This window comes from Simochromis diagramma, unplaced genomic scaffold (genome assembly GCF_900408965.1).
Source record: "Simochromis diagramma unplaced genomic scaffold, fSimDia1.1 OVJJ01000297.1, whole genome shotgun sequence".
NCBI lineage: Eukaryota > Metazoa > Chordata > Actinopteri > Cichliformes > Cichlidae > Simochromis > Simochromis diagramma.
In genome coordinates this window covers 805,865-830,343 of record NW_024386796.1, presented here as the reverse complement: position 1 = coordinate 830,343, position 24,479 = coordinate 805,865, and the positions used below count along the sequence as shown (strand labels likewise).

At 42.2% G+C, this 24,479-nt stretch overlaps 1 pseudogene; it reads right to left on the bottom strand.

Annotated features, from left to right (window-relative positions):
• Positions 1 to 840: 840 nt before the first annotated feature.
• On the bottom strand, positions 841 to 4,249 carry LOC120729320 (annotated as a pseudogene).
• Positions 4,250 to 24,479: the final 20,230 nt, after the last annotated feature.

Sequence of the window (24,479 nt, the reverse complement as noted above, 5' to 3'; positions counted from 1 at the left end):
TCAAACTATACATTAACCATAGTTATAAAAAACATTTTGAATTTCATTCAGAGATGTCAAATCTACGACCCTTTACTGGCACAGCCTCACACGCTAAGATTTTTGATGTTTTTGTGTATAATGGTTTAGCCACAAACATAATTCCCACTTCTGGATAAAGATCACTGTATCTTCATGCTTCTTATGAAATTAAGCGTGGCAACTTTATTAAGTTAGTATTTACTAATGCCTACATAATAATAGTAATAATAATGCACACTATGTACTCTGTGACATTAAGGTTCAAGAGTTTGGTACCAAGTTGTTTTTTTTTTCCCTTTGTTTTTGTTTTTTGTCTTTTGCCATCTTCTGTTCACCACCCAGTGTTTAAATTGGTCAATAATTTTAAGCCAAACTTTCCAGGTTGTATGAATGGCCCAAAATGTTTCTAAATTTTGTGACTCAAAAGTGAACGATGTGAAATACATTTAAGACATGAGTTATTAAACAGTTGAAAAAGATAGTGTGATGGCCATAATACTTTATACAGGTCAATATTTCAAGAATCATATTTCTCAGTGTTTCTTGCTGATTTACCAATATATTCATGAGAGTTCTCTGCAAATGTTTGTGAATAGCACTAATATGCAGTGTGTAACTTACATGCATTTAAAAATTGTGATCAAGTTAACAATACACTAAAATTATGAATAACTTTAAGCTTGTATTCCCTTCCACTTCTGTTTCTTCTTTTCAATGAAGACTTTTCATGACCCAGAGTAAACAGTAACTGCGTAGAAGTCACAAAACATCTTCACATTTCAATTCAGGGGAGTATTTTTGATACAATAATTACAGAGATTAATACATCACAGATGCTACGATTTATTTGTTACAGTTCAGGACGGTAGCACCAAACAGTGCTGAAAGTTAGACCATAGTTCTCCTCTCTAACAGACTCAGGCAGCTCAAACTGGGCAAGCTGATGCAACAGCTGTCGGATGCTGTGACTCTCAAATTGGGCTCTGCCGGGATCTCCGATAAGTACTTTAGTGCCATGGACTCTGACACAGCTGTCCAACCAGCTGTGAAGGTGAGTGGTGAGGGCCTCATCGTAGAACATGTCACCTAAGAGGATCAGGCTGAAGGCGTCGGGTTCTGAACCAATCATGTTTGTCGTCAGACAAACAGGTGGTTCCAGCCCGTTCAGCTCAAGTTCATTTGGGTCGCAACAGCTGCAACTGTAACACAAACCAGTAGATTTAAGGCTTCTACTGCAAGATATGGTAAAATACTATAACAGCTTCAATAGTATTTAAAAATAACTATTTTGTTAATGTTATCCTCCTGTTTGGCATCATCTATTAGCCTTTTTTTTTTTACTTTAAATGCCAGTAGTAGTGCAAATGTATCACCACCAATAATTCTAGACAACACACAGGAAAAAGTATTAATTTCTTTCAGATATGCAAAAAGCTACAGCAAAAATGCAAAACTGGACATAAATCATAATTTAAAATAATCTAGAGTCAGAATGACTTTTGAAATTGGTCATACATGTGGATGTCTAGAGGGTGTCAATGGAAAATTGTACTTAGTAGTCAGTATAGTCTTTTAATGATATAAGTTTGCATATGGTAGAATACTGCATGTAATCATTTGTGTTTAGAAGTATATAGTTGGTGGCATATTGAAAGAATGTCTCATCCTAGGAGGTCTGTAACATTCCAGGGTGTTCTGGCCTTCACCCCCACATCCTAGGAGCATGGGAGAGGTCGTACCTCGTCTTATTGTTTTACGGTAGGATTAACGTAGCTATATCTGTTCTAGTCTAAGTCTTTTTGTTTAGATGAACTGCTGGACTGGAAGTCCAGCAGGTTTAGGGAAGTCGTTTATGGGGTCACACACACACACACAAGCACCCACTGAAGTATAAATAAAGACCGGGGCAGTTTCTCAGTGCGAGTCTCAGTTCTGGAGGCTGCCCTTGCTAGCAAGAAATTCTGCGTGTTTCTCTTCTCTGATTCTCTACTGAAGAAGTTTTAGAGTACATCTCTTAACAGAGGGATAAAGTGTATGTCCTTGCAAAGCGTAAATAATACACATGTGAACCATTTTAACAACAAACCTACTTTCTCATAATTCCTGCTTTTTTATTTAACAGTTCAGAAACATTCAGCAACAATAACAGATTATGTGAACACATAAATAAATACACACAAATGCGTACCAGTGTCAACGTCATTAGCTACTACGTGAGCAGCACCACGCAGTGTTGCAGCAATGGCTGAGGCTCCACAGCCGCTCCCCAGATCCAGGACTGTCTGATTCCGGCACACCTCAGGGTTATCTAAGATATACCTTTAATAGGAAGTCATTAAAGAAAAACAAACGATTTGTTATCAGAAATTGCTGGACATCAAAAACTACACTAGCTAGCGCTTTATTAGGTGCACCTTCTTTGTAGTCTATTGTGATGACAGTATCATAAAGTTGCTGTAGATTTGTCAGCTGCAAACACATGACGTGTGTGGGAATAAAGAATATTTTACTGCTACACATAGCTTTCATCATTATCATTGCATTAAAACGTTCATTAAGAGCTACTGGCATTAGATTAAAACTTATATTAAAGGTGCGGCTATAATCATTTTATACACACATTGCAGGTTGTGCTCATGAAAGAGTTGATGCTCAGTCTATTTAAAGGTCTTAAGCTTCGTTTGGCGCGATGTCCCGACGATCCATGGTGTAAGTGACTTGGAGCAACAGAAGGTTAACAAGCATACATGCTTACAAACATAAATGATTTTAAAGAAAGGCCAGGCCAAAGGCCTGGAATTCATTTTGCTTCTAACTGCATTTGAGTTTGCCTAGTAACAGGTGACAGAAGAAGAGTCGAGAAGGTTGCAAACCCTCAAGGACCATCTGGAGGGTGAAACAAATTGCCATGTATGGAAGAATGTGATAGAAAGAGGAACTTCTTTGTCTGTTTTTATCTTTTTAAACTGACCATTTACTGTAACTGATGCATGTCGGGGCGGAACCCTGATGTCTTAAAAGCATTCTGAAGTGTATTTTTGGGTGAAGATCTATGCTGTGTTGCAGTGTACATCTTCCCACGCGTGTGTTCAATAAAATCATTGTTTGACTGCACTCTTCTGGGCCAGTGTTGGTTTGTTCTTATCCTCATATTTAGAATTCGGACGTGTCACATCCCAAAGATACTCCACTGGATTAACGCTGTGACTGTGCAGGCCATTTGAGTGCACTGAATGTTCAAGAAGCCAGTTTGAGATGATTTGTGACATGGTGGGTATAAAGGACGGACAGTAACAATACTCATCTGACAGGAGTGCCACCTGGTGTGGTCTTCTGCCGCTGAGTGTTCAGCAATGCTCTTCTGCATATGCCAGAAAGTTTATTCTGTTCTGTTAGAAATAAAATTTTTAATAAAGTTTCTTTTTAACATGAATTTCAATGTATGGTTATAATAGAGTTGGTACACTCGTTATTAGAAAATTGCAAGTATTTAACGCCATGGTGTGAAGGGTTGGGCGTTGAAGGTAGAGTGGTACACACTAACACTAATACAGATCACAATTAGAGAGAACCTGCCTTAGGAATGGATGGCGGTTATGGTAGGATGGTGTTTCTGTGCTGGCGATGGCACAGAAACTGTAAGGTTAAAGCTGACACCAACGTAGAGGAAAACATTAGATATAAAACATGTCAGGTAACAACTGTAGAGGTATGCGGAAGGCCCATGAAGCTTGGTTTGAACTTCAGCAGGTCGTCTTGACCACGTCACATGCCTAAATGCTCTGAGTTGCAGCCATGTGAATGCATTATAGATATCTGTGTAACGAGCAGTTTAAGACGTGTACCTAATAAAGTGACGGTTAGCCATGGTTGTCATCTTACCTCGACAGTGCCTGTCCCCCTGGCCAGTATATAGCCCAGTAGGGGTCATCAAAGGGCCATAACTCCGGTCTCTCTCGCCAGAATCTGCATCGGGGGGTGAATAACCTCAGCCCTGATCTCAGGAGTCAGGCTCTGCTCTCCTGTTATCTCCGTGTTTTCTATAATAAACTTCCTGATGTGCTCAGCAGATGGGCAGACATTTGAGAGGTATCTGTGTCCTTGTGTCTGCGTAAACACTTTGTAAATAAGTTTACCATGGCGGCTGCATTGCAGGGGCATTAAAAGCGCTGCTGACATTATAACAAAGCAGAGATAAAAGCAGCTAGACTAACGTTAGCGGGGCTTTCAGTCCATTAGCCTCATAACTGCATTTTTGGAAGGCTTTTACTATTCTCGTTGAAGCTAACAGTTGTATCCTGTTATTTGTAAAGCGTGACTCTTCAAAACCTTACAATGGTGCAACAATCAAGTTAACATGGTTAACAGATAACACGATTCTTGCTGCTTCCACACGAATGCAAAACAAGGTCGGACGAAGCTTCCTTCGACCGTCTGGAAACAACACACAGACTCTCTGTTCCGTTCAAAACAATTCCTACCAGTGGTTTATATGCAGTATTAATGTAATTTTAGCTAATGATAGGCGTGCATTTATCATCTATTTATGGGATATATAGTGTTTTTTCTCTCTCAGTCAGTGTAATTGGGTTTGTGGACACGCTATTCCAAGTAATACATACCTCCCCTGTCAGAGCATATTAAAGTACAAAAGTGCAACTTGACCAAATTAATTTTAAAACAGTAAAACATAATTAGAACATATATATGGGTGGGAAAACCGTGATTGTCTTGAACAATTACAGGTTTCTGCTCATTATTAATGTTTCCTTTTTTAAATTGAATTAGAAATTGAACAGATTCATGTTGGTCTATGTAACTCAACTCCACTGATCCTATTTTACCTATTGGTAAAAAGCCTATTTTTTTACCATTTTATACAGCTCATAAGGGACAGTTTTGCAGTTTTTCTTCACCTGATGCATGCATATTATGTCTCTCTGTCCATATTAGACAGACATATCACAGCTATTACTTTTGTTCCTACTGGATTTAGAATAAACTTTAGATCAGGGAACATTTCCTGATCAGGATGCAATTCTAGGTGGCATCTAGGATGAAAAAAGTCAAAATGAGATTTGATGCCCTGCACATTACTGATCACTATTTGTGTGTAAAATAAAGTAATGATTAATCAGTGGCAGCTACGTTTTGCAGGACCTGGTCATGTACAGCTGCTACCAGTCTCCTGCCACCTGCCACTAGATGTTACACTAAAGGAGAAACAGCAAATTAGTCATAGGGATGTGCAACCTATCTCCAGCTGCGGCTTAGCCCTTGTGGCCATCTGTCAGGTGACTCAATTATGTCAATTAGCCAGTCTTGGGCTAGGGAAAAATAATCTGGCAGAATTCATAAAACAAAAAACAGTTAGGAGTTTGCACAACAAATAAGACGTTCAAAACAAATAAAAACGAAGCCATTCAAAACCTTTAAGACACAAAAAGTTAAACCACAATAAGAAATAAAAACATGCAAGTCACAGAGGTCGCCTGGTTGAGGCAGTGGCCCATGTGCTGAAGGCTACAGTCCATATTGCATGCCCTGGGTTTGAGTCTCAGTTTGATACTCAGTTTGAGGCTGCCTCAGACTATTTGCTGTGTCATTTGCCTTGCCTATTGTCCTGCACAGTCATTACCAATAAATGGGGTGATCGTGGCTCAAGAGTTGGGAGTTCGTCTTGTAATCGGAAGGTTGCCGGTTTGAGCCCTGGCTCGGACAGTCTCGATAGAATAGAATAGAATAGAATTCAACTTTATTGTCATTGCACATGCACAGGTACAGGGCAACGAAATGCAGTTTGCATCCATCCAGAAGTGCTTTAGTGATATAGATATATTACAATATATATTAGCAATAATATAGATATGTGAGTATATTACAGAAATGGGTCTATTATGGTATGTTATAATGTACACGGTATGAAGTATGTTGTGAATATTCTATAACTATAAGTATGTACAGGCTGTAGTGAGTACAAGCTATGTACAGGCTATGAACAGGATATAAATATGAAAAAACTATAACAGAATATGAAATAATAACTTTACAGAATCTGAGATATACAGCTATACAGAAATGGGAACTATGCAAGTTGTAAACAGTTGTAGGATTAAAGATTATCGTATGTACAGAATGATTATTTACACAGAACTATACAGTAGTGCAGTTAAGATAAGTGAGGGTGTAGATAGTTTCTACAGAGGCTATATAAAGTGCTAGTTGGTTGTGAGTGGTGGTTCAGTCCATGTTATTGTTGTGTGTTTGAGGGTACAGTTGTCCATTGTGGGTGTGTGTATGTTCAGTCCATGAGTTTAACGTGGGTCAGATGTCAGGAGGCAGAGTTCAGGAGTCTGACAGCTGTGGGGAAGAAGCTGTTCTGGTACCTGGTGGTCTTAGTCCGGAGGCTCCTGTGGCGCCTCCCAGAGGGCAGGAGGGTGAAGAGTCCATGTGATGGGTGACTGGGGTCTTTGATGATTTTCCCAGCCTTTTCAGACACCGCTTCCTGTAGATGTCCTTTATGGCAGGAAGTGGTGCTCCGGCGATGCGCTGGGCAGTTTTCACGACCCTCTGCAACGCCTTCCGGTCCGAGGCAGAGCAGTTCCCGTACCAGACTGTTATACAGTTGGTCAGGATGCTCTCGATGGTGCAACGATAGAAGTTCACCAGGATGTCTGAGGGACAGGTGGTTCTTCCTCAGAGTCCTCAAGAAGAAGAGGCGCTGGTGAGCCTTCTTGACCAGCTTGGAGCAGTTGGTCGTCCAGGTGAGATCCTCGGAGATGTGGACTCCCAGGAACTTGAAGCTGCTCACACGCTCCACAGCCGTCCCCTTAATGTGGATGGGGCTGGATGTGGGTCAGCATTCCTCCTGTAGTCCACGATGAGCTCCTTGGTCTTCTCGGTGTTAAGCAGCAGGTTGTTTCTGTCGCACCACTCAGCCAGACGATCCACCTCCTCCCTGTAGGCGGCCTCATCGTTGTCACTGATGAGGCCAATCACCGTGGTGTCATCTGCAAACTTAATGATGGTGTTGGAACCATCAGCAGGTCTGCAGTCGTGGGTGAAAAGGGAGTAGAGGAAAGGGCTCATCACACAGCCTTGTGGTACACCGGTGTTCATCGTGATTGTAGATGAGCAGCGGTTATCCAGCCGGACATGTTTGGGGCGGTTGGTCAGGAAGTCCAGTAACCATTTGCAGATGAGGGAACTGATGCCCAGGTCTGTCAGTTTCCTGATGAGTTGTGAGGGGTGGACTGTATTGAATGCTGAACTGAAGTCTTATAAACAGCATTCTGGCGTAGGTGTTGTTGTTGTCCAGGTGTGAGAGGACAGAGTGCAGTGCAATGGAGACCTGCATCCTCTGTGCTCCTGTTCTGGCGGTATGCGAATTGGTGGGGGTCCAGGGTGGGGGGGAGACAGGATTTGAAGTGTGCTAGGACCAGCTGCTCTAAGCACTTAGTGATGATGGGGGTGAGTGCTACTGGGCGGTAATCATTGAGGCATGATGGATCGTTGTGTCCTTGGGCAAGACACTTCACCCGTTGCCTACTGGTGGTGGTCAGAGGCTGCTAGTGTCCGGCAGCCTCGCCTCTGTCAGTGCGCCCCAGGGTGGCTGTGGCTGCAATGTAGCTTGCCAGCACCAGTGTGTGTGAATGGGTGGATGACTGGATGTTGTTAAAATCTCCCAATTCTTTTAATCTTTGGGCTGAAGGAAGGACAATACTCGGTGTATAAATGCTCAATCAACAATCATTTATTTCCATACAATTCAACACTTAAGAGCATAAGAACGTCCGGACGGGAGAGATGCTTGCAGAGGGTCACAGCATGTCTCCAAATGGTGACGGGTTACTCAGCTTCTTATAGCCTCTAGTGGCCCCCACCTAGTCGTAAAAGCCTAAACATTCACATTCTTTCTCTGTTACGGCGCCTAAGTTATGACCTCGGCTCCCTGTCTTTCTGCTCTCTGTAAAGATGGGGGTATGGATATGGAATGTGGTCTGTCTCCCCTGTCTTAGACACAGTCTCCTGCATACAACCTTTCTTTCATGATTCAGCAGTAAAACATGTCAAGAACACAGTGTGAGACATTCACAGCAGATCAAGGATACAGAGTGATGCACACTTTATCTAATGAACTACAAAATGAATATGTTCTTTTAACCCAAAAGTATAATGAGAACTAAACTACATACACAGCACACCATCTAAACTAAAGGAAATTATATGACCTACAGCAGTTAACATAATTCAACTACTTTAACTACAGATATAAGATAACATATGATAACAGAATAATCTCACAATGTGTAAAGCGCTTTGGGGTCCTTGGACAAATAAAGCGCTATACAAATACAGGCCATTTACTGCAAAAGCCTCATGTTCTAAAAACTCTTTATCTTACAATTCTTTCTTTCTTCCAAAATCAAGTTTTTTCACCATCTTGATGGACAATGAGCCACACAATCAAAGCTATTATATGTTGTCTCACCTCTAATTTGCAGGTAGAAGACAGCTTCAGAAAATATAGACTATTTTTGCAAAACAGAGGATAAAATGTACAGTAATATGAATAGGATTTTATAAAAAGAAACAAAAAGATTAAAATTAATAATAAAAAACATCAATAATTAACATGATAAAAGAACATTTTGCCCAGCATCCCGGTCATGTTTGCAGTACAAACTAAAGCAAGTGCTTTACGTAGTTAACTTCGCTAAAGTATTTACTTCAAATGAATAGAGTGAAAAACAACAGTGCGTATATGATCGGGTGGTTTACTGAGACACAGTCATACATTATGTGCAGTTTATCTGGTGGCAGAGGGGACTGCAGCCCGAGGCTTCAATTATGGCGCCTCTTATGTTCTCATCTTGTGAGAAAGTATTGCTTTTTGATGGAGAAGGTGGAGGAGTCCTAATGGATAGTTGTCTTCTTGTCATTGAATTTACCCAGAGCTGACCCCTGTGGCCTAGACTGGCACACCCACAGATCTGCTCGGGGATTGTGTTTACAGATGGCTGCTGTCTATCACAGCTAGCGGGTGTAGCGAGTTGATTTCATATTGGAATTGCAACCTTGAGGCCCCGGTCTATGAGTCAGTGTGGAAATGGCGCAGCAATTTGATCACACTCTGCACACGGAGAAGATCACATATACCTTTGTTCTCCATTATACTGGCTGTGCTTCAGACATCTTTTTATAGCATCATGTATGATTTGCTTGTTCAACAGACCTGAAATTTAACAGTTTAAAAAGCAATTCATAGCCTCTGTTCACTGAAACAGGAAGATACTTTTGGCACATGGGAATGAGAATTCAAAGCAAAAGGTTTTCTGTTTTTAGTAATGTATACACAGAGCATGAAGAAAAAACAAGAAAAAAATGACAAGAATGAGAACAGACAACAGAATCGAGTTGATAAAGTCTACTAGAAATGTTTCCATTATCATTTTTGTGATGTTTGGCTTCTTTTTCACCGAGTTAATCAGTTATGTTAGTATGAGAAGTGCTTTCTACAGCTCTCTCAGCAAAAACTCTAAACTGTTACAGTAGTTAAGTGTTTTTAGGCTTAAAGGTTAAATCCTGACAGCGCAGTCAGACCTGAGTCAGTTCAATATGAGTATCAAGCCTCTATTCTTTCCATCAACTTCTTCCTCCACTCTGAAATGCAACATTACTCTTCATCCTTTCAGATTTAAAACTATTCATTTACTGTTTGATGCACTTTTCTTCTGCCCAGCCGGACTAATGACACCTGTAAATTATCTCCTCCCTTTTGATGAACTCTAGAAATCCACAAGTGGCATTCCAAAGGGAAATAAAGGTACCACTCCTGCATGATGAACTCCCCCAGTAAAAGCAAAACCTCCCAAAGAGGATTATCAAACCTTTCATCAGTGATATTGCAATGAAACCTCCACCCTTTGAGTGCTGGCTATAAATTTCCTCTGTGTCCTCCTGTCCCATTTCCCAGGGGTTTGCAGGAGTGCAGACTGCAAAGTACAAAGCCTGAAACCTCTTTCCTTTAAAAAGAACCTGAACCAAAGTAACATAAAATATGCAAAATAGTGTAACTGTACTTCTCAGAATGTCACGGTCACTGCTTTATCTCTCCATTAATCCCTCTATTTCTTGTATGTCTTTCCCCTTCCTGTGTATTTTTCTGGTCCCTGTTTTCTCTGTTGTTTTTGTGTGTATGGCATTGGCGCTCTAATCATTTACTGATGTGCAATCAACCTGCACACCTGATGCCCATCCACCAATCAAGCTCTGAGGCACATGCACCCTGTCTTCTCATCTGCTCCTCATCACTCTGTTGTGTCATGGCCAACTCTTCTCTTGTCTTTGATGAGTTTTGTAGACCTGTGTTGTTATCTGGTTCTCCTTTGTGTTGTGTTCCTGGACCGTGTTTCTATACTCTCCCGTCCAACTCTGCACCACTCAATCAGCCCCACTCTCAGCCAACTTCAGCCTGCCTGCCACTGCCAGCCACAATCTCCAGTCAACATCAGCTTCATTAGCATTGAACTGCAAAACTGTAATAAACTCTTCTCACCTCCTGATAGAGCTGAGTCAGAGTCCTATTTTTGCATCCACTGGCCTGTTTTGAATGTTTATAAGTTTAGTTTTGGGGCAATTTGGTGTTTGTTTGCTCAAAAAATCTGGAGACTCAGGTAACACACACACCACTGTGGGGCCCCAAGCACCACAAAATTATTATTGAATAAAATACATTAGTTCTAAAGTAGTTTGTAAGTAAACAAGTGTTATTGCTCCCCCTATTGGTCAATCTGGTTACTCGAAAAAATGGGGAAGATGATCTCTGCGTGGATTCGGTGAGGTGGTAGAACACAGTCTGGCCCTTAAAACACCACTTTATCTCAGACACAAAGTGAAAACTGTGTCACAAAATATGGCAGTTATTTTAATATTTAATATATATTATATTGTTAGACTGTTCTTACCTCTGCTGAGATGATTTGTAAGCCGTTTACTGTTGTGAGTTTTAATTATTTTCTCTTGTTGTAATGTTATATTATCAGATTGGCACACATGAGCACACTTTTCTTACTCTTTCTTGTACTATTTCCTTCCTCTTCTGCCTCTTCAGTCTGTGGAACCACAGGATAAAAGATTTTAGACCCGGGCAGCAATGATAACCTCTGGGCTCTTGTGCAGCAGCAGATGTTCTGCCCTCATGAAAGTAAAATATTCCAATCATGGACTATTAAAAACAAATCTTAATTCTATAACATTTAGCCTCATGCATTGTAGTTGTTTCAGGGGTTGCATAAATGTAGACTATCCAGTGAGAACAAAATCTCACTAACAGGGTTGGAAGTGCAATAAAAAAAAGGAATAGACCCTCCCCGGCAACAAATGTAAAATGAAATGCTGTGGAACACCTCCTTTTCTTTCTAAATGTGCAGTCTAGTGCATTCAATGTTAAAGAAGATAAGAAAGAAAGCATTATAGCACCTTTAGTGTCCTTCCTTAGGATTTAAACAAACACAACAAAGTGAATTTGAAGGTATGAAGACATATCTCAGCAACTGCTTGTTTCCATTAGACTTTGTGTAAGAATTTATCATTCTTTTCTAAGGTTGTTTGCACAAAATTGCATCAATCATTCTAGGGGGTGTGGGTGTTTCAATAAGAAGAAGCATGCTTTTTCTATCAGTATTGGAAGCTGAGAGTTTAAAAAAAAGAAACATGTTCAGAATTGCTAAACTAATGTTGCCCTTCTGAAGTGCTCGACCATCTGATTCAGTTCATTCAATTTTATTTGTGTTATGCCAGTTCGCAATAACAGTAGCCTCAAGGTGCTTTGTATCATAAGGTAAAGACTCTACAATGTTAGAAACAAAGCCCAACAATCACAAGACACCCTATGTGCAAGCAGCTGGAGACAGTGAGATCTAAAAAACAATCCTTTTAACAAGAAGAAACCTTCAGCAGAGCCAGGCTCAGGGAGGGGCAGGCATCCGTGTGAATGGTTGGGGGTGAGGGCAACAGAGCAGCAGAGAGAGGCAGGACCAAAACACACACTATGGGAGAAAGAGCCAGCGTTTAATAATCACTAATGATTAAATACAGTAGGTTTCATCGCTGTCTGCAGCTATATTTCAGATTCATATGGGTTGCTTCTCAAGTGTTTCTTTCAGACTTGTGAGAGATTTATAAAAAACTAGAAGCCCTATTGTGTGTCTCTTTTATAATCATCATGATAATGGATGTCTAACCTCAGGGATGTTCCTTCAGAGCCTGTGGCCACTTTACTGTATGTACAAGTGGATGCTGAGCACACCACACTGACTCTTGAGCATCCACCGTCCTTACACAACCTCTTTTCACCACTAGAGGATATTCTTAGTCATGTTACCTGAAGCAGAATCCCAGGCATGCAAACATACAGCCCACACTTTCACACAAAGCTTAGCACCATTTCATTTAAAGGGGAAAAAAGAAGAAGGTTTTATGCCAGTGTTAAAAACAGATTTATAACTGGAGACTGAACCCACACATTTTGAGATGCATATGACAATTAAATTTATTATAGACTGAGACATGTATCAGAGCAGAAAAGCTCTGTTATATCCAGACGACTATTGATTAAAAAAAGTCTTGAAATTATTTAAATTTATTCATTTATGAGTCACTTTTACCTGCAGACACCTTTTTAAGCAAAGCTGTCATGAACTGAACGAAGGACAGGTGCTGAATAAATCACAATTAAAGTCCTGCCAATGCAGAGACATATTACAGGAAGTTACGTAACCCATAAATAATGTATTTGACTGGCCATGTGAGTAATTTTAGACGATATAAATCCAGCTGTGGGTCATAGAAAGTATTTTAGACATGCAGAGCAGGACTCTTTAAAATATATTTTAGAGTATTTGTATTAATAGATTCATCCAAAAAAATCAGGTGAAGTTCTGGCATCAGATTTTCAGATTAGATAAGATTAGATAAAACTTTATTAATCCTTCGGGTGGGTTCCTCCAGGAAATTCAGTAAAAAAAAAAAAAATTACCTATTACCAGTAATAAAACTACCTGATTATATGCAGTATTTATTCTCAGAAAAGAAAGTCATGAAGCTGTTTTTTGCAGTTTCAACCTTCTTAAGGCAGGAAAATGTTTTGATAAAGCACCGGAATTAAGTGGTAGCTAAAATCCCTAAATTTCCAGACGTCAGTGTCCTGGATGACACATACCAAACAGTCTGGCAACCTGAACAATCCATTATGTTGTTTCCTAGATGGTTGTTTTGAAGATAACGGGATACTGAAGTGACTCAACTGAAAATTAACCTTGTTTGCTGCTGAGGTTCAGCTGTTTTCATCATGTCTCTTTTATAATTCTTCTTTGGATAAATGCTACTTAGGATATTTTGTGTCATAATGACTACTAAACATTATGACATAATGCAATTTTTCTGGGAGGACAGTTGATTAAGTACGACCGTTTGCCATTGGCCTTTTTTTCAGTCCGCTTGCTTTCAGAAAAGTGACTTTGGTCTCTGAACATGTTTGGCTCAGTTGACAAATGTGTACAGCAGGGCGCCAGAGGAAATACTTGCCAGGAAACTCAGAAAGCATAATTTATTTAGAGAGTTTACTCGTTGATTAATACAGATCAAAACAATGAGCTGTAGCGAATTCATTTCCCTCCTTTTAATTATCATGGGATGTGATTGGGGCAACAAGAAAATGAGTACGCTATATGCTTTAGATGTAGCCTGAATTTACAGACTGCTTGCAACGCGAAGGGGACTGAAATATGTTTTCAGTGTAACGGAAAAACTAATGATAAGAAGTAACACAGTGGTAATTATTGGCTTTTGCTACTAAGTAATTAAATAATATTGTGGGGGTAAAAGCCCTCTGCAACAGTAACGTCCTTAGAAGAAAAAGTGATAGCCTAGTCTCTGGTTTCTGTAGATAGGGACTCTCAGTGCATTTTGTTGACAATTATTTAGTGTAAAATGAAAAAAAACTTCTGATGACCACAGGGTTCCTCGTATTCACTGGCCACTGCCAGCTGCTAGCTGTGAATGTTTCTGGAGAATATTGGTGAAGGTTAAATGTTTCACATTTATGGTGAGGAACATGTGGCACCCAGTTTGATCAGTCATTTCAGTTGTACATGTCCTCTTTGCATCTTTAACTGTTAAACAAAAATTAGGGCATCCATGGAAAGAAGCAAATAAACTCTGTCTCAGGCGTCAACACAGGATCGCGGGATTCATTTTTATTTTAAAGAGGGAAACCATGGAAACAGCCCGTGATGAGCGATAGCTATTCGCGTGTGGCTGTGTACACAGTGCATGACGGCATATGTGTTTGTTTACAGTGCAGCTGCGTATGTATTTGCCAGACTGGGCTAGCTCACAAGCAGATTGCAGCATTAAGTATTATAATAATGTGCAGCGATATCTCATTAAAATAGATCACGCAAGTGCAAACTGATAACTGAGCTGCTTCCAAAGAGACAATAGTCACACTCATTCGGTCCTGGCTTATGTTAAAAAAAAAGAGAGAGAAAAAAGAAAATGCCCAGCTGGAAGAAGAAAGTATTACTGATGAAACCCATTATCTGTTTAATTTAGCTGTCCTGTACTGACAAAGATATTTGCTGCTTTTCATGTCTGAGGTTTTGTAGATTGTCATCAAATAAATCAATTAAAAGATTTCTTTGAGAGAATTGCAGTTTTTTCATTGTCTTTGATTTAAACCGTTGGGTTGACTTGAAACCATTTACAGATGGCGACTAGGGTCAGATTGAGCAGAGAGCCCAGCGGAGCAGCGAGTGTGTGGTATGTGATTGTAACAACACACCACAGTGAGACAGTTTGGAGGGAAATAGAAGGAAATTAGACCCAGCAGAGATGGTCATAGAGGAAAGTGATATGGAGAGAAAAGGTGGAGAGTTTATGGGTTATATAGAGAGAAAGAGACAGAGTGAGTCTTTAGTCCTCTTCTGCTACGTGAAAACCCACCTCTATTAGAAACTTTTTGGAACAATACACTGAGCTGAGGCTGCTTCTTCCCCTGAGAATTGCAGACTCATAAAAATGTCACACTAAAACTGAACAAAACAGGCTGTTTCCCCTGAAAGGCTTGTGTTTTCAAAGACAGTTGTAAGATGTGAAACAGGAGGAGGCAGCACCGGTAGATGACACTTAGAGAAAATAATGGGTTGCACATGCAGGCAGTAGGCTCATCCCTCTAAATACTCCCAGTGTCAACCAGTTTGAATCATCAGCGGGCGACCATGTTTGACATCCCAGGAGAGCGTTTGTGGGTCACCACTCTGTGCGCTGCTTCATCGGGAGGGATTGTTTGTACTGAGAGAGAAAATAGAGGAAGCGCAGTGGGAAAGATTCAAGGTTAAAGCGAAACTCATCTACTGGCAGCGTGCATATATGGGAAAAACCGAAAGTGTAGGTGTCAGTGGTGAGATAGAAATGTGACCGACTAAGGAATTTGAGTGTTGACACTGTAATCATTAACAGGAGAAAAATAAACCTTCTCAGTCACTTTACACTTTAATAATGGTTTTACTTTCACAATGAGATGGTACTACACTGAATCATGAGTAGAGGCCCTTAATATAGGGCCCATATTTAGACTTTGGATACAGTGTCAACTTTTCACCATACCTACTTATCTATCTAACTTAGCAAAGAAGCTGCAGTATTCATTGCTTATATCAGAAAGGTAACAAAAGTCTACATTTGCTCTTCTACATTTTGGAAACTCATATTCTGTGGAGGACTGGCGGGGGAAGATGTTTGCTTTATTCAGGGAGAAGCCTTTCTTCTCAGCTTATACGTGACTCAGGGATTGTCTTAAGCACATACCCCGCATGCCACACACATCTGTTATACGCATTTGCATTATGTTCACAGGTTGACTTTGACCTTAGTTCGCTGTACAAAGACAATATTTCTTCTTTTTGCGGTTATAGTACAGCAATAAGATTCTTTGGAGCTGAAAGATATGTAGATGTAATTCTTCCATGATGACCACAAACTCCCATCCTGAACATTTAGCTGAATAAATAATGGAGTCTTTTCTGCATGTGTCACTGTCTTATCTATTATTGATTGCTCAGATGACCAAGCACAGAAAAAGTCATTTATAAGTGATAGGTTTATATAATTTCAAGGTCTGTTGCTATGTACTGAAGTTATTACCTCAATAGTCTGGTTATAACTCTGTGAGCGCCATTACTTTCCATCCAGCACAGATCCCTGATAAATGAAAAAGGTGGACTCCCTATTTCTTTTGATATCACATCATTGGGGCACTAATAACTCCCATCCAATTACAAGTGGGTCACACTTCATCATCCATTCTGAGAGAGTTTGCCCATTAATTATACCTTGGAGTAGCAACATTGTGCGTTTTAACTTGGTCATGAAAAAAACTGTCCAGCTTTGCCTCAGAGATATTTGAGCGTGCATTGAAGTCGCCTAACCAGGGCTACATGTGTTTTTTGGACTTTGAGAAGGCTTTTGACCCCATCCCTGTGGGGACTGTTTTGGGGTATCTGGCCTGTTGCTATGCGTGATTCGGTCCCTGTACAACTGTTGGTTGGTTGGTGGGATTTTGGGTCAGTTGGTTCTATTACACTGCTCTTCACTGTGGAACCAAATCTAAAATTCTAATAACTTAAAGTCAGAGATCCCTAAAGCTCTTTAAAAATAAAAGTACCAGAAAATTGTCAATTGCTACTTACCACTTGATCACACTCACACAAATTATGATTACCTTGTCAATTACAAAAATGTAGAATAGATGTAATAAATATACTTTAGGTTCAAGGTTCTTTATTCGTCACATGCATAGTTATACGACTTGTGCAAAAAGGAGACAAAAGAACGTTATATATAATATATACATTAGGTGAATGTGCAGTAGTAGCATGTATGCAGCAAGCAGGTGACTTCTGTGCATTAAGTGAATTAAATAAGAATAGACAATCTGACTATTTTACAGAACAGACAATATGAACTTACTTAAAATTAAAGGAATTTGAAATGTACATTGTGCCGGGTTCGTTTTTAGAGTGTCTGGAAGAGAGTCCTGTCTCAGTCACTTATGGATGATGTGAGAGGGTGTGTGTGTGTGTTGTGTGCGTGTGTGTGTGTTGGGGGGGGGGTTATAGGGCCCAGATGGCTTGGGGATAGAAGCTCTCTCTTGAGTCTCTCTGTTCTTGCCCGGATGATGTGGAACCTTTTACCAGATTGCAGAAGTTGGAACAGTTTGTTGCCAGGATGGACTTCCTCAGTTGTCGTAGGTGGTACAGGCGCTGCCTAGCCTTTTTGGTCTGGACCTGAATGTGGGAAGACCATGTCAGGTCTGAGGAGATGTGGACACCGAGATACTTGAAGGACAGCACCCTCTCCACTGGAGCTCCATTGATGATAGTGGGCTTGTAGTCTCTGTGCTGACTCCTTCTGAAGTCCACCACCAGCTCCTTGGTCTTAATTCTGCCTGTTTATGAACTTACAAAATAAAGCTGGTTTTGCCTTAATAAATCTTGCAACAAGGATTGAAAGAATAACATCTTAGGAAATTATTAGCTGAAGTCATAATCTAAGTGGACTTATAGTCTACTATATCAGGACTTCTGAGTCACCTGTCTGCTTGCTATTGTATTCCAAGGTACTTCCACATTTGGCTTCCGTTTCCAGACCTGGAAGCTATGCCCAGTCTTTATATATAGTGTATGGATGACAACAGTGTGACTGAGGAATGGCATTAAAAGCGCATAATAGTGAAATGAATCATTAAAAGCAACATAAAAGATGCAATGTAAATGCTTTGTGAGGAGAAACTGCAGAGCTGAGTCATAATTCTCTGTGTGTTTACCACCAATGAGCTTTAGCTTTCGCCTTACCAAGTGTAATGTGATTAACTCTTTAATATAGAAATATTGATTATAAGTGTTATAGCAAAGCTAATTTGTTTTTGGCAAGTTAATAATTCCAGTTAGTTCAATATTTCCCCAATTACTTCTCTAGTTTGTGGTGAGGAATAATGGCACCTTGCCACAGCACCCTGTAATCACTATTGTGATGCATGTTTATATAGGTATACTCACACAGAGCAAATAAAATCAACCTAGTCTTGCTTTTTTTTTTCTTCTCTCACTTAGGATTAGCACCTGGGTCCCATTAGACCACTTAAAGAACTACTGAGACACATGTAGACATACAACCTGACTACATAAATTGCTGTAAATGAAGAAATATCTTCTGCATGCTCCCCGCTCTGCACCTGTTTTATGGGTTAAAAGTGTTTTCACTGCATTTCTCCCAGAGCAAAAAAACAGATTAGAGTCCTAAAGACCATTTTATTGCTAATAAGGCTATAACAGGGTTTTTAAAGCAACAAAGGCAACACACAAGCATTGTTATTAATCCTTTTGTTGAGATACTAAAATTTAATCTTATCAATTACAAATATGTAAATATGGTGTTATATCTATATGATCTGTTTCTCTCTATATGTAACATATGTGGTTAAATACTTGTGAATTTCACCCAAAAACACATTTTTTTGGAATTAATATGTCATTTTGGCATCTCACTCTCCTACCTGTGTGATCTGAGTCTGTGTGGGTGTGCGCTGCGTGATGACGTAGGCGCGTGCATGTGTGCCCGGTCACAGCTCCTTTCAGCATGCCGGAGGTAAGTCACTTGCCACGTTGCTCTCAGCTAATTAAAGTTTGTTCGGATCCCAAGCTGCAATGTGAATACAGACGCAACCGCCGCGTTTTTGTTTGTCATTAAGAGACTCATTCGGGATAAGTTTTGTGGAGGGCGGAGTTCGCTAATATACACTTATAATGAGTTTTAGCCGAGAACGCAGCTGAAATGCTAGCATGCTACGTTAGCCTGATCGCTAGCGGCTTGAGAGCGTACTGTCGCGTGCAGTCTTTTTTTTAACAGCATGCACTCTTTTTACCTTCGTCAGGAGAGGTGTACTGGCAGTCGCGTGACACCACACAGATCAGACACAATTTCTGTGTTGCAGGTATGGAGATGTTCTTATGTTTTGGAGATGCAGTCTTTCATTCATTGTTTTATAATTACAGTGTTGTATTGCCTGTTAGATGCGGTTATTAATATGAGTGTTCGGAGTAGAATGTTTTGAACTATAAGCACTAGAATATTGGGTCCTGGTTATTGAATTGAATTTATTAGACTGTTAATTTTGTTTTGTGAATTATTTTGTTTAGTTTTATAAGTTGTTTTGATGTTTTTTCAGTGACATATTATTATTTTGTGCTTTTTGGTTTTTGAGAGCTTAAGTGAATGTTTTAAAAACAATTTGTTGTATTTGATTTCGTATATTATTATAGTATTAATGAAGCTGCAGGCACAGCTCCTTTCAGCATGGCCGGAGGAGAGGTGTACTGGCAGTCGCGTGACACACACAGATCAGACACATATTTCTGTGTTGCAGATGTGCAGTAAACAGCCAAAGACCCAGTACTGTCTCCTGCCTCTTACTTTCACGCCAGAACACAACGCAAAGAACAACAGGCGTAACACTTGAACGGGTTACATTGGTGCCGTGACCCTTTGGATTCATCAAGCATCGACGTCATCTCGATCACCGTGGGGAGCTCTTCGCAATTGCCCTTGCTCCAAGTTGGTTGCTTTTCCTAACTTGTGTGGGACTTTTTGAATGAGCTTGGACATTTAATCTGCTCAATTCTCATCCTGAATAACATTAAGTGTTAGTTACGAAGACTGGTGTTTGCTTTTGTACAGTTTGCACTATTTGGAATCTTGTTTTTTTTTTGTGATTGTTGCTTTATTCATCATTATGGAGTCAGCATCTGGTTCAGAGGCAACTGGCGTTCTTGATGGGGGAGGTTTCCTCTAATGTTGGTTTGGGGCGAGGGTGGTTTCTTGGGATGGGGTTCAGACACCTAAAGTTGGTGTGTCATTTGCTCCCAAGTTTTGTTCCACTCGTCTCCAGGGTCCCCCCCTGTGACATTCAGACCCCGCAGACAGCTGCCAATGCTGAGTTGAGTACACTCATCTCAGATTTGGCCAATCAGATTGGTCAGTCCATTGCAGCCCAGCTGCAGGGTGATAAGGGGACCAGTATGCCTACTGAAACCTCTAAGGCTGAGCAGGGACCCCCTGAGCTAAATTTGTCTGGGGTGAAACTTGTCTTGCAATCAGATGTCAAAGAGCCACCAGTTTTCAGGGGTGATGGCAGTGATAAATTCTCCATTCATGAATGGGTTGAAATGATGGAAATGTACTTTGTAAAACGCAACACACCAACAGATCAGCGATCACGTGACATATTGGCTAGGTTGATGGGGAAGGCTAAGGATGTAGTGAGGGTTACCCTACGTCACAAACCCCTCACTTGACCATGTCCAGGTTCCTGAATTGATATTTGACATTCTGAAACAGCACTTTAGTGTATTGACTTACTCGTCTATGCCTATGGCTGACTTCTATAACACCAACCATTACAACATGAGGGAGTGATGGAATATTGGATAAGGCTAAACAATGCTATTGACGTTGCCTGACGAGTGCTTGCGTAGGCAGGGGCGTAATGTTGAGGATCCAGGGCGTGAGGTCTCGATGATGTTCATCAAGTATTGCCCTGACCCCATCCTCTTGAACAGGCTCAGCATCAAAGCAGCTGAGGAGTGGACAACCACTGAGGTGCAAGAGCGTATTGATAGCTTCCAGCGTGAACTCAGGGCACGCAGTCAGGGCAGTTTCCACACCTCACAGAGGAGAGAGGTTAGCCACAACTGCTCTATTGTGCCTCAAGAAGCAATGGCATCACAGCCTGTGCAGGCCAGTGTCGGCCTGCAGTCTCAGCCTACAGCACCAGTCTCAAACCTCGCTTATTCAGCTTTCGCCCACAGCAGCTTGCTTCACTCCTGTTCTAGCTGATGTTTCGACAACCTGTCCTTCTGGGACATCAGTGTCTTCTTGTCCGGTGCCTACGCCTACTCCTCAGTTCCAACAGTCACCAACATGCCCTGTGACCACTCAGTCTAGTCAGCAGTCAGTTGGTTGCGAGCTTGGTTCGACTAACACCCAAGCTTTTGATGTGACTGGCATGCGCGCTCTGATCAGCCTCTTGGATCGCGTGATTGCATGTCAGAATGTGCAGACTGCAGCCCCTGCATCTGCACCTTCGCAGCGTTTTACCCGCGGGCCCTTCCTTAAGAAGAGTTGTCAGGTCTGTGGCAACACTGGTCATTCACTCACATGCACTGCAGGAGAGAGAATCTCTGTCTTGCATGCTTTGCTCCTGGTCATTGGAAAAAGGACTGTCACAGTCGTCGTGAGGGACGGGAGGCTGGAGCTGTCGCGAGGCAGAGTTGGCCTTCGGAAAACTGAATCACCCACACTTGGAGAGGGGCAGTGTGGGGGATGAACCTAATACCCTCGATCATGATGAATCGGATCTTGAATTTCTTTATGTCAACACCTGTTCAACAATGCCAGAGGGATACCGTGTCGTGGTTCAGGGACCAGCAGTAGTGCCTACATTTAGTGAATTGTTTCTACACCCAAGTTGCAGTGAACGACAAGGTTAACTTGAGGGGCATGATGGATTCTGGGTCCATGGCTTGCACTATGAGTGAAGAGGCCGAGAAGTCACTTAGAGAGGCTGGAGCTCTTGTGAGTGGACCGCAGTCGGCCGAACGTATTGTGCTGGTTGGCTGTGGTGGGAAGCAGACCCACCCAAAGTGCGTCTATGACTTGACACTTACTGTCCACGGTGTGAAATGCATTGTACCAGTTTTGGTAGTGTCGGGCCAGCGTGATGAGCTCATCATTGGCTCCAATGTCCTCAAGTACCTGATGCGAGTTATGAAACATTCTGATGACTATTGGAAGCTTGTGTCTGTGGGAAGCAAGCACTCGCTTCTTGACTATGAGCACTTCTTGGACATGATGTCGTGCACCACCAGATGGAGGGGTGAGGAGGTTCCTGACAAAATTGGCACTGTGAAACTGCCTCGTGCTGTGACACTACACCCACAGTGTGAGCATCTGGTATGGGGCAGGCTGCCCAGCAATGTGCCAGTCTCTCCAGGCAGCACGATCATCGTGGAACCTTGCACCTCTGGGTCTGGGCCGAGAGACGTTCTTGTTGGCCGGGTGATCACATCCATGTGGGGTGATCGGTGGGTGCCATTGAAGATGACCAATCTCTCCTCAAAACCACTTACCTTGAAACGCAACTCGAGGGTTGCTGTTGTTTCATCTTGCCTTGCGGTGGAGGACCTTGATTTCCAGCAGGACTCCTGCAAGATGGCGAGTATGGCCCAGGTACCAGCCAGTGGGCCAGCCGCTACTGAGGCTGTCTTGAATGACAGGTTGTGCTCTCTAGGTTTGGGTGATCTTGACATTGACTCATGCCATGCCAGCTTACATTCAAAGAGAGAGCTTGTTGAGCTAATTGAGCAGTATGAGGACATCTTCTCTAGACACCCGCTTGACTGTGGCGAAGCTAAACGCTTTGTACATCGGATCCACCTGACTGATGAACGCCCATTCCGCATGCCTTACAGAAGAGTACCCCCTGCTCATTACCAACAACTAAGGCAGGTACTCACTGACATGGAGGAGAAAGGGATTATTCGCAAATCCATCAGCGGGTATGCATCCCCCCTCGTCATGGTCTGGAAAAAGGATGGTGGATTGCGGATTTGTACGGACTTCAGGTGGTTGAATGCGCGAACTCTTAAGGATGCGCACCCACTCCCTCACCAAGCGGATTGCCTTGCCGCGCTTGGGGGCAATGCCTTCTTCAGCACGATGGACTTAACCTCTGGGTTTTACAACATTCCAATGTGTGAGGAGGATAAGAAGTACACCGCTTTCACAACGCCTGTTGGCCTGTACGAATACAACCGGATGCCACAAGGGCTCTGCAATAGCCCAGCCTCATTTATGCGCATGATGCTGAACATCTTTGGTGACCTCAACTTCACCAGTCTGCTCTGCTACTTGGATGACCTCCTGGTCTTTGCCCCCACTGAAGAGGAAGCCCTGTGCCGGCTTAGAGCTGTTTTTCAAAGGTTGAGAGACAACAATCTCAAGCTGAGTCCAAAGAAGTGTCATCTGCTGCGGAAGTCAGTCAGGTTTCTTGGTCATGTCATCGACCAGACCGGAGTCGCTGTGGACCCAGCTAAGGTGGAAGTGATTTCCAAGATGCCGAAGGAGGCTCTAATGGAGAAGGATGGTTGCACTCCTTCTGTGAAAAGGATTAAGTCCTTTTTAGGAATGGTCTTTTTCTATCAGTGTTTCATTCCTGGTTGCTCTGCCATTGCCAAGCCTCTGTTTGCTCTGACGGCTGGCCAGAAGAGGAAGGGACGGACTAGTCAGGCTGGGAGGGGTGCTGGCATGTTCAGGAAGTTGACTGCTGCGGATTGGAGCCCTGCATGTGACAAGGCCTTTCATAAACTGAAGGACGACCTCCTTAACTGTGCCGTGTTGGCTCATCCTGACTTTTCACGACCATTCATTTTGTCTGTGGATGCTTCTCTGGATGGACTGGGAGCGGTTTTATCACAATTGCCTATCGACGGGGATAAGGCACGCCCTATTGCTTTCGCGAGCAAAGCGCTAAGCAGGTCACAGCAGAGATACCCAGCTCATCGCCTTGAGTTCATGGCCCTGAAGTGGAGTATCTCTGAAAAGTTCAGCCACTGGTTGAAGGGGCACAAGTTCACAGTGTGGACTGACAACAACCCGCTCGTTCATATATTGACCAAGCCCAAGCTGGACGCTTATGAACAAAGGTGGGTGGCCAAGCTTTCATCCTACAACTTTGATTTGAGGTACATCCCAGGTCGAAAGAATGTTGTAGCAGATGCACTCAGTCGTGACCCCTTCACCTATTCTATTGGTGGGCGCTTGCTTCAGGAGCCCTACGAGCACTTGGTGCGGAATGCAGAAGGTGCGGCGGCTCATGAGGTGCAGGACGCTTTCAGGTTTGGTGTCCAAAATCTTCAGGTTGCCCAACAACCTGTTCCAGCTTTGACCTCAGAAGGTTCCTACAGTTCGTCGGAAGTCACGGCTACCTTGGTTCACCATGATTACTGGGAAACCGCTGCGGAGAATAGAGCTGCCTCCCTTCTCCACCTTGTTCAGCAGTTGCAACCAGTTGGCAATGATGTACTGCCATCACTTACCTTACATGAGTTGGAGGACCACCAACTTCAAGATCCTATCATCTCCGCGGTCCTGCCACTCGTAGCCCGCAGGAGACGCCCTTCCAGGCGTGAGAGACATGATATGGATTCCAGGGCACTGGCCTTATTGAAGCACTGGGAGAGGCTCAAGGTTCGGGATGGCATTCTCTACAGGGAGACGAGAGACCCTGTGAGCAAAACAAAGAGACTCCAGTTGGTGTTGCCAGTGAATTTACGGGCGCA